This window comes from Pantherophis guttatus, chromosome 2 (genome assembly GCF_059756535.1).
Source record: "Pantherophis guttatus breed Tessera chromosome 2, ASM5975653v1, whole genome shotgun sequence".
Taxonomy (NCBI): domain Eukaryota; kingdom Metazoa; phylum Chordata; class Lepidosauria; order Squamata; family Colubridae; genus Pantherophis; species Pantherophis guttatus.
Genome location: NC_142064.1, coordinates 75,244,033 through 75,255,267, shown reverse-complemented (window position 1 = coordinate 75,255,267; position 11,235 = coordinate 75,244,033). Strand labels below are relative to the sequence as shown.

The window sequence follows — 11,235 nt, the reverse complement described above, 5'->3', positions numbered from 1 at the left end:
AAGCGAACTGAGGACAACAGCAACCCCAAAATGAAGAACAATGTCATACTCCTGCTACCAGGCTGCTTTCTGTGGTGGTAGATACAAGAACACCTTTTCACTGGCTGTAATTGTGGAGACATGCCCAACCAGGAAGGAGAGAGCAGCCCCAATAAAAGGGCGCTAGAGAGCATCCACACTCAGCGTTGACTTTATTTTGCTTTAGCAATCTGGCATTGAGTAGTAGCTGCTGTGTAGCGGATATTAAACCGGGATTGATTCACCAAGCTCAGGCTATTGTGTATTCCCTGCGTTTCCGCACCGGCAGCCTAGCGGAGCCGAGAACTGAGGTTTCTCCTGAGGCTCAAATGACAATTCCACATTAAATTCTGCAATAATCACGCTTTCTTCCAAAATTTTTCTCATCTGCATGGTTTGATGTGTAATATTTATGTATCCACACTTTCCCACAGTTACCTTTCCCACAGCTTCTCATGTATCTAAAGAAGCCTCTTTGTCATATCTCTAACCAATCTGAACTTTTGAAGCTTTAATCTTTCAGATATTTGCTCTGCAATTCTCCATGATACACTCCTCTTTGAACATTCTAGACACAGTCTTTCCAATTTTCAGATTGTGGCTGAACTATTTTATGCAGCTACTGTACAGCTACTGTACTATACATGCGCGAAGCGCGTGACTGAAGAGGCGATCGTGCATGAAGTGCGTGCACAAAGAGAACTGGTAGTAAAGAAAGTTAGAACCTACCATTGGATTCAATCCCATGACAGAAACTTGATTAAGATTGTTAGATACAAAAGAAAGGAATTTAAAGTTGATTTGTTTAATTGGGTTAAAATATGGAAATTTTATAAAATTTTGGAAACCCTTTATGGACTTTTTACCAGTATTTGGGTAGAAATGTAAGCAAAATCTGGATTTTTTTTCTCAGGGCAATTTTGTGAATGGGTAAGCACATTTGTGCATTATTGATTTTAGTGAAATGTGAGTGTAAATTCATAGGCAATGGGCAACTATTAATTTGACTGTACTTGTTGCATGAAAGATTGTACTTTCAAAGTTTACTTTTTCCTATACTTTACTTTTTTCTTAGACTTCCATATATATTATCTTGTAGCACTAAAATCATTTAACAAAACATTTTTAAAAAATAATAATAATAAATATGATAATATTGAATTGAAATGCAATTGCATCAAAGCTATCCCATCATACAGATCACTGGCAAGAGCCATTGCTCATGTGGGGGTGTAGGACAACTCGCTCTGGCCAACTCTCCCTGGCCATCTCACTACGGCTGACTTGCTCTGGGCCAACTCACTATGGGACAATTCAACATGAAATATAACAGGAGCCTTGGTGGTACAGTGGACTAAAGTGCTGTAAAGTAGCACTTAGCTGCCAGCTGCCTGCAATTACTGCGAGTTCAAATCTCACCAGGCTCAAGGTTGACTCAGCCTTCCATCCTTCCGAGGTAGGTAAAATGAGGACCCAGATTGTGGGGGCAATAAGCTGACTTTGTATAAAAAAGAACACTGCTTAGGGGGGCCGGAAGCCCTACTAAGCAGGTATATACAAAAGTATGAAGGCTATTGTTTAACGCATTGTAAGCCGCCCTGAGTCTCTGGAGAAGGGCGGCATATAAATCTAAATAAATAAATAAATAAATAAATAAATAAATAAATAAATAAATAAATAAATAAATAAATAACTCAAGAGAGGGACAACTGAATTGCAGCAGGCCTTGTCTTGCTTTAGGTTTGAACAGTGGTGAAACCCTCTGCAGTTTGCCACCAGTTCGTTGCCTGTGCATGCACAGTATACACCAAACGCATGCTATGTGCACATGTGCAGTATGCACCAAATGCATGCTGTGCTCGCGTACCAAACACGCACTTGGCATGGAAAAAGGAGGCTTAACAAGGTAAGTAGAACAGCGAGGGAGGGAACAGCTGTGCCATGCAATTTAGATTTGCTAGAAAGGATTCTACCGAATCTAGGATTTCCTGCTTTCTAGCGATTATAAATCACGCGGCACAGCTGATCGTCGGCAATACTGATTCAGATGAACCGGTAGCTTTTATCACTACCGGTTCTCCCAAACTGGTGTGAACCAGTAGCATTTCACCCCTGGGTTTGAACCTTCTCAAGTTAGAAGTCTTCAAGGTTGGGGTGAGCCAGGAAAGGAGTTACTTGACTTTCTTGTCCCTCTTGAGTTATCCCGTATTGAATTGTCCCATTCAATTCATGGGACAATGAATCCCATGTTCATGTTGAAATCAGAGGTGCATTTCAGCAAGTTCTGACCAGTTCTGGAGAACTGGTAGCAGAAATTTTGAGTAGTTCGGAAAACCAGTAGTAAAAATTCTAACTGGCCCCGCACCCATCTATTCTCTGCCTCCCAAGTCCCAGTTGATCGGGAGGAAATGGGGATTTTGCAGTAACCTTCCCCTGGATTGGGGAGGGAATGGAGATTTTACAGTATCCTTCCACTGCCACGCCCACAAATCCACACTCACAGAACCAGTAGTAAATTTTTTTGAAACCCACCACTGGTTGAAATGTCCTGTGATGAGTTGACTGTGGCAAGTCAGCTGTGGTGAGATGCTGGCAGTCAGTTGCCCCATTCCACTCATGTAGGCCTATATCCTATAGCTCTTTTCTATATATGTTAGCATTCTATCTATAGTGGGCTATTACATACACCTATGTTTAGCTATTCAGTTCTTCTGTAGATTCAGACACTGACTGTGAAAAATGGCTTTTAATATCTTCCTTAAAAGCTGCTATATCCGCTGGTTTTTGCCATTAGGAGGAGTAGCTGCAGGATTAACATGGGATAGAAATTAACCCTTGTCATCTCAGTAAGACTTTTGAAGCATAACATTGTACAGATGTACTCTTGGGTCCTATGAACCAGCTGATTTTCACTGAAATTACAGAAGCATTCTAGAGTGTATGAGGAACTACTAGAAGTGGGTCAACACAAAGCAGAATCTTTTTTTTAAAAAAAAAAATCTTCTGGCTGCATAAAATATCTATAAAGGAATCTTGTCTCCCTTGAAGCATGGCAAACATTTAATGGAAACCCTTGTTTATGTCCTAAATCCAGTGAACTGGAGAAAATTATATGGAAGATGAAACGGTTGAAAAGACATACAAAATTAGCAGTTGTGTTCATGTTGCTATGCTTTAAAACAGAGGTGTCTAACTTTGGCAACTTTTAAGATCTGTGGACTTCAACTCTCATGCTGGTTGGGAAATTCTGGCAGTTGAAGTCCACAAATCTTAAAGTTGCCAAGATTGGACACCCCTGCTTTAAAACACACACACACACACACACGTATGTATGTATGTATGTATGTATGTATGTATGGTAAAAGTTCCCCTTGCACATATGTGCTAGTCGTTCCCGACTCTAGGGGGCAGTGGTAATCTCTGTTTCAAAACCAAAGAGCCAGCACTGTCCGAAGATGTCTCCGTGGTCATGTGGCCGACATGACTAAACGCCAAAGGGGCACAAAACGCTGTTACCTTCCCACCAAAGGTGGTCCCTATTTTTCTACTTGCATTTTTTACGTGCTTTCAAACTGCTAGGTTGGCAGAAGCTGGGACAAGTAACGGGAACTCACCCCGATATACGGCACTAGGGATTTGAACCACTGAACTGCCGAGCTTTCGATCGTGTGTGGCCTACAGATGAAAGCAAACGAGCTAGAAATGGATCTATTTAGGTCTCCCACCTAGCAGTTAGAGCTTGCTAGCTGTTAGAAAAGAAAAAAGCCCAGAACCGAGTAGATGTGATTCTACTGAGCTGGAGCTACAAAACACCTTGGTTACGTAGGGAAAACCTGGCTAGAAGAAAAACACACATAAACCCTACGAAGAAGTAAGAAAATTGATACTGTACCTTTACAGGGAGGATACATAAGATATGGGTGTGGCCTACTGATGAAAGCCAATGAGCTAGAAATGGATCTATTTAGGTCTCCCACCTAGCAGTTAGAGTTTGCTAGCTGTTAGAAAAGAAAAAAGCCCAGAACCGAGTAGATGTGATTCTACTGAGCTGGAGCTACAAAAAACCTTGGTTATGTAGGGAAAACCTGGCTAGAAGAAAAACACACATAAACCCTACGAAGAAGTAAGAATATATGTGTGTGTGTGTGTGTGTGTGTGTGTGTGTGTGTGTGTAGGTCTTTGGTTATTCGGGTCTTCTCCCACGTAAAATTGGAAGTGTCTTGGCGACGTTTTGACGAAGTCTCATTCGTCATCTTCAGGCTGGTGTTCTCGGCTTCGTGCTTCCAGGAGCAATGGAAGCACGAAGCCGAGAACACCAGCCTGAAGATGACGAATGAGACTTCGTCAAAACGTCACCAAGACACTTCCAATTTTACGTGGGAGAAGACCCGAATAACTAAAGACCTACATACAAACACCCGCGAAAACCTGAGAAATAGTTAATATTTCGGGTTTCTTCCCGTGTAATTGTGGATATATCCCTAAAAGGGTAGAAGCGACGTTTCGGCAGAATATATATATGTATGTGTGTGTGTGTGTGTGTATACACACACACACACACACACACACATATATATATATATATATATATATATATATATATGCTTTTTCAGGGATCCCAATAAGTTTGGTCATAGCTTGAGATATTTGGAAATGATGTCATCAGCAGAAGTCAAATGGATCTTAGATCAACTCTTTTGCAAGCAACAGCAAAATGAGTTTTGTTACAAGGCAGCATTTATCATTATTTTTTAATAATATCTTTGTCAAATTTCAAAGTCAAACATTAAAATACAAACTAATATAAAAGGGGAATGGGAGTAGCAAAACAAATTGAAAATGACAAAAAAAAATACAATAAACAAATTTATAACAAAGGTGACCTCCAACTTTCCATCAGTCCAGAGATAATAACAATTCTACAGCCTCTCTAAATTTAAGCAAATAATACTAATATCTCAAAATACTACTAATCAACTTTGTAAAATACCTATTTTCATAAAAACGTATATCGTAATTATTCATTTCGTTGAAAGCGGTTGCCTGCTCAAGCTTTAAATCTTCACTGCAAATCAATTTAATATCTTAATCTACTGATAACATTTAATGTAATAATAATGTCCTTTCAGTGTGGAAGAATATGCATTTTTTATCTCCAGAGCATGATAAACAGCCCAATCCTGTTTGACAAGCAGGTTAACTGCTTTACAATCTAACTGTTTTTATCTGAGTGATGAAGTGCAATTGCTCTCGAGACAGGAAAAATCTTTAGGGAAGTTCTGAGGATGCAGATTGAGGTGAGAACATCTTACCAGAAGGGAAAAGAAGAAGAAAAAAAGTCTTCAGATAGAAAATGGTGTAATAATTAAATGCAGAACACATTTTGGTATCACCTTTCCTCTGGGGCACAAAAATGCAGGTTCCATTTTAAAAGGAAACTCTTCCTTTTGAACACACAATTTATTTATTTTTTCCCAGTGCCATTTTGAGGCCTTGAGGCTGTTCTTGTCTCTTTTTTAATCTCTTAGCATCTTTCCAAACCCTCCATTGTGTGCATATGTGTGTGTAAGACATTGTTTGAATTTACATCCTACACCTTCTCTCCATTATTACAGTTTAAGAGACTCTGCAGGAAGGAAGTACCTGAACCTTTTTTTTTTTTCATTGCTAGGGGTTTTATTTTGTATGAGCAGAACAAATGCTGAGACCTCATCTTGACTGATGAAGTAGCATTATTAGTACTGAACAGCTACACAGCCTTGTTTTCATTTGTTATAAAAACTATTCAGGGAATGTTAGCATTGTCATCTTGCATCAGAGAGAGAGAGAGAGAGAGAGAGAGAGAGAGAGAGAGAGAGAAAGAGAGAGAGAGGGAGAGAGGGAGGGAGAGAGAGATGGAATCACATAACAGAATATGCTTGAACAAGCTGTTTCGGAGTGCAAGGGTAAAAGTTCCCCTTGCACATATGTGCTAGTCGTTCCCGACTCTAGGGGGCAGTGGTCATCCACACTTAACCATGTCCTTCTCATCTAGGCTGGCAGATACTACCCAGAGGGATGGAAGCTGCCAAGTCTGGATCCAAAGGCAACTCAGAGTGAGCGGGTTTCAGGAATCCTTTTATCTTCCAAAATCCTTGCTGAGCTAGATGTCTGGCTCAGGAATTCTGGGAGTTGAAGTCCACAGGTCATAAAGGGGCCATATTGGCCCTGCTCTTGCTGCATCAGTGGCAAAGTGATTTTCCTTAAACTCATTCCAGTTGATGTCTAAATACCAATATCCACAGGTTTACTCCTGCAGAGTCCCTGACACCGAAGAAAATCCCAGCAACACTAATGTGCGTCTCCAAAGGGATCAGAGAGGAAGAAGGGCACAGAATAGGGACTAAGGTAAAGGTAAAGGTTCCCCTCGCACATATGTGCTAGTCATTACCGACTCTAGGGGGCGGTGATCATCTCCATTTCAAAGCCGAAGAGCCAGTGCTGTCCGAAGATGTCTCCATGGTCATGTGGCCAGCATGACTAAATGCCAAAGGTACATGGAATGCTGTTACTTTCCCACCAAAGGTAGTCCCTATTTTTCTACTTGCATGTTTTATGTGCTTTCGAACTGCTAGGTTGGCAGAAGAACAGGGACTACGAACCTGCAAAAATGGCAGAGGTATCATGCATGCAGTAGACTGTCTTGTCCTTGGCCTTCGGATTCTGCCAGCTACACTACATGGTTGTGAGGAAAAAAATCATTTTTAATAAAAAAATCAAAGGAACTAAAGATCAAAATATGCTTTTATTGGCATGCTCGAAGTACACTGATGACTGGCATCTTTGATAAGGCACTGCAGAAGAGCCCTGAGCAAAGCAAGGCTACAAATTATATATGCTTGGTTTGTTCTACTATGGAAAGAAAAATAAAGCAATATGATAAATTACAGTCTGACCCTTACACCAGAATGCTTTTGGTAAACTATTAGAGTTGCTTTTCACACTATTAGAATTCTGCCCTGTTAGATATTATCAACATGTTTAATAAACATCAGTATATCCACATTCTTTCACACAATTTTGTTCACACTCTGAAGGAAGGACAGCTGTTTGGTGTTTGTTATCTGTCTTCACTCCATGGTCTCAGCACTAAGCTACACACTTCTTAATAATAAAGTTAACAGAATATATTAACTATTTCTAAAGCATCGAATTGAGTTGACCTCTATAATTGTTTTGCTGGGGTGTCTTCTGCAGTTCTTTAGCAAGCAGTCCTGTGATCACTGTAGTTCGTGCATGTCAAAAAAAAGTATATTTTGTAGCATCTATCTCTAATCATTTTGGTTCTTATTTAAAGTAAGCATTTTTCTGTAAGTTGGTAAAATGGGGGATAGTATAGAACAACTATCAAAAGTTGCCCAAGCTATTGGCCATTACCCATTTCAAATAATCCAGTACAAATAAAAAGGCAAAGAACAATATCATGATAAATTCTAATGATCTAGAAATGGGGAGTAAGCATGGGTGAAAACCAGCAGGTTCTGACAGGTTCTGGAGAACCGGTAGCGGAAATTTTGAGTAGTTCGGAGAACCGGCAAATACCACCTCTAGCTGGCCCCAGAGTGGGGAGGGAATGGGGATTTTACAATATCCTTCCCCCAGGATTGCGGTGGGAATGGGGATTTTGCAGTATCCTTCCCCTGCCACACCCACCAAGCCACACCCACAGAACCAGTAGTAAAACAATTTGGATTTCACCACTGGGTGTAAGAATTTTTGGGTTGTGATCTCATCCATTCTTCCATTATATGAAAGAAGGTTGAGAAGATAGAGGAGGAGAAGGAAAAGCGGGGGGGGGGGAGGAAAAATTGATTTTCGGAAGATGGTCAGACTTAGATGATAAACTGTTTGCATAAGACATTATAAAACTTGGCAAACATGGTTTTCACAGTGAACTTGCTTTATAGGGCTTTAGTATAAATTCTGTGGGAAGGTGGGGAACAAGAAACAAGCATTTCTGATTAAGCTTTATATAGTATAAATAACATAGGAACGTTAAAGTACTGAATCCTAAACAATGAATATTTTTTTTAAAAATAACATTGGCTGTAAAAGTCATCCCTTCATTGTTTCTTTACCAGTGCTCAGATTATAAACAAAATGAGCCTTAATTAGTGCTAGAGGAAAGCAAATATGATTTCATAGAATTATAAAGACTTGGTGGAATGAATCCCATTGTGACAACTGATGCAGAGTGTTCATTAAATGAACAGAACCAACAGGGGGTAGGGGGAGTAACACGGTTGATGAAAAGTATGTATACCTGTTCAGAGTCAGTTTTTAATAACTGAATCAAAAAGAAAGAGAAAGAGATAGAGAGAGGAAGGAAGGAAGGAAGAAAGGAAGGAAGGAAGGAAGGAAGGAAGGAAGGAAGGAAGGAAAGAAGGAGAAAGAAAAAGCAGATGTATCTGTGAAGTACATAATAAAATTTAGAAGCTTCTATTGGCATAGCTTTACAAGGATCAAAACAAGCTGAATACTCACAAATAAATTATTCTTATATTCAGTAAAGAACAGGAAGGAAGTACCATATTTTTTGGAGTATAAGATGCACCAGAGTATAAGGCACACCTACCTTTTTTGGTGAGGAAAAGAAGAAAAAGAAATCTCCATCTGCCTCTGAGCAATTTTGCCTCGTTGGAGCAAACAGCAAACAGCCTGCTTTACTTTCATTTTCGTTTTCAGCATACCTTGATTAGCACAAGGAAAACAAAATCTGCTCCAGCAATTTACCTCTTTGCAGCAAGCAGCAGAGCCCTGCACAAAACAGCTGAGAGCAAATCAGCTAAGAGTCGGGAGGCCGATCCAATCAACTCATGCTCATTAGGCTGTGCTGAAGCTGAAAGGAGTTGTTTTTTCTTGCTGTTTGCTTGCAAGGAGGTAACTGCTGCAAGGCAGAGGCCAAAGGGTGGGCGGGGCTACATTCGGTGTATAAGACTCACCTAAATTTTCACTCCCTTTTAGGGGGGGAAAGGGTGTGTCTTATACTCCGAAAAATACGGTAATTTGAACCTGCCAGTAATAACTGGATCTACATGACCCAGAAAGCACAATCTGCACAATTTAGTTTGATGAGAATAATAATGAATAAAATATCTAAGAAAAAGCCAACAGCCACATTTTATGTTTGTTATACAAATTCTAATCCTTGTGACCCCCATGTCAATGGAATTCAGAGCTAGGAAGTATATAATTAAGAAGTGCTTAAATCCCAAATTTCTTTTGGGCAGATTTCTGGGAAATAACTGGAACAGGAAACATGGTGTTTTTGTTTTTTTTGTTTTGTTTTTTTTTAATAAACTTCATTCTGGAAAATATACATTCATAAAAGTATCACAAGATGATTTTATGAGTGGGGAGAGAAGATTGTATTACATTAGGCAATTTGTTCATAAATATCAGTTAAACTGAGACATAAATGATTTAGCATATACTAGTTTAGGAAGAATAGAATTGCGTAGAGTTCAGCTTGCCTCTATTGTGGAACATTTGGATGAGCCCTTGTAACATGAAAAATTGTTACTGAATTGATGCTGTCTTTTTTTTATTTCTTTTCTTCCTCTTTTACTGAGTTTGTGTGTGTGTGTGTGTGAGAGAGAGAGAGAGAGAGAAAGAGAGAGAGAGAGAGAGAGAGAGACAGAGAGAGAATATTAGTTTTTTGGCTCAGATAATAGTTTAAAGATAAATATTAATGTATCTTAAGACACCAGGGACATATATATTCTTAAGGAAATTTTGGTGATATATTTTAAAAATCAGCTATGTTTCCAATAAACAGTTAATGGTTTAACTAAAACAGAGGCCTATAAAACAATAGTGGAATATGGTGCCTCTAGCTCATATAGTGATGCATAGTAATTGCTGCCCGGATACATCCATGTAAATGCATGTACATTATCCACAAGGAAACTTGCAAGGCACAGCTTGTCGTTCCATATCCTGCTGAGGTATAAAGTGAATGTTGGAAATGTTGGAGAAGACATCTTTTTCCAAGTGTATTTTTAAGTAAAAGAACGAACGGCTTTTCATCGAAAAAGCAAAGAGGCTTGGGGAATCAATGAATGCAGCCAGCAGCTGGGGAAAGAGAAGCTCTTAATTCTTTGTGGCAAAGAGCTGCTGCTGTTGAGCTGAGGTGTGGATTCATATAGGCCTCTCTTTTAACAGCAAAGGAGTCTCAGGGAGACCCTCCGTCTGCAAAGCAAAAAGCATCCAGAAGCAGGCCGCAGTGAGTAAGAGCAGCAACCATCGCTGGGTTTAAGGAAAGGCAGCCTGATCATTTATTTAAGATAATAATCATTTATTTATAAAGCCATTTATCCATCAAAGACTCCTTGCCGAGCAGCTAAAAAATAGATGGGGAAGGCGATCAGACGACAATCGGAAAAACAAGCCCCCTTCAGAAACCTAATCACAGTACACATGGCCCAATATACAACTGTCAGGGCAGGTGAATCCTCTTCGAAGCAGCATGAAGGAAGGGAGATACACACACACACACACACACACACACACACACACACGGCCCTCAAGCCAAAACAAGAATCTTGGGAAAGCTAGTCGCTGTTCCTGAGTTGAGCTTTACTGAAAGATCATTTCATGTACATCACAGCAAGTATTTGTAAGCTCTGATTAGCAATGAAGCAGAAGGAATTAAGCAGTCAATTTTTGGGGGGTGGGGGAGGGGAATTTCACCTGTCTGGTTTATATAATAGGCTTCTCTTTCTTTTTTTCCTGGCAAAGAAGCTGATTGTTTTTTTGTTTTTTTTTAATAGTTGCATGGAGTTTCTTCCAGGGAGAAATCCAATCGAGAGACAAACAGCATCTGTTGGATTTCTGTCCCTTGTGATCTTTCATCTCCTGGAAGAAAGCATCAGTGGGAGAATAACTGAGCCAGGATCTGTAATTGGCCCACTTTTCTATGTTTCTTGGATTCTATGTAGATACTTGGGGTGGCAAAAGCAGGGCTGCCAATCAGTCAGAATCCTTGGAAAAACATTTCTAATAAAATGTGTAGATAGTATTTCAACAATCATGCTTTTGTACTTAGCCTGTATATGACCTACAGGGGAACATTTTTATAACTTTGTCTTGTGTGCAATTGCGTGCCCCCTGTGCACTTTCAGATTTTCCTATTTGCAATTCAAAGCTATATTTCATGCAGAGTTACAGCCAAGTCCA

General features: G+C 39.7%; 1 long non-coding RNA gene across 1 annotated transcript; it reads left to right on the top strand.

Annotated features, from left to right (window-relative positions):
- The first annotated feature begins 10,239 nt into the window (after nucleotides 1-10,239).
- LOC148115152 (uncharacterized) lies at nucleotides 10,240-10,924 on the top strand. The gene is made up of 2 exons (XR_015731897.1): nucleotides 10,240-10,282; nucleotides 10,830-10,924. It is a non-coding gene; the product is annotated as an uncharacterized LOC148115152 (long non-coding RNA).
- The last annotated feature ends 311 nt before the right edge of the window (nucleotides 10,925-11,235 follow it).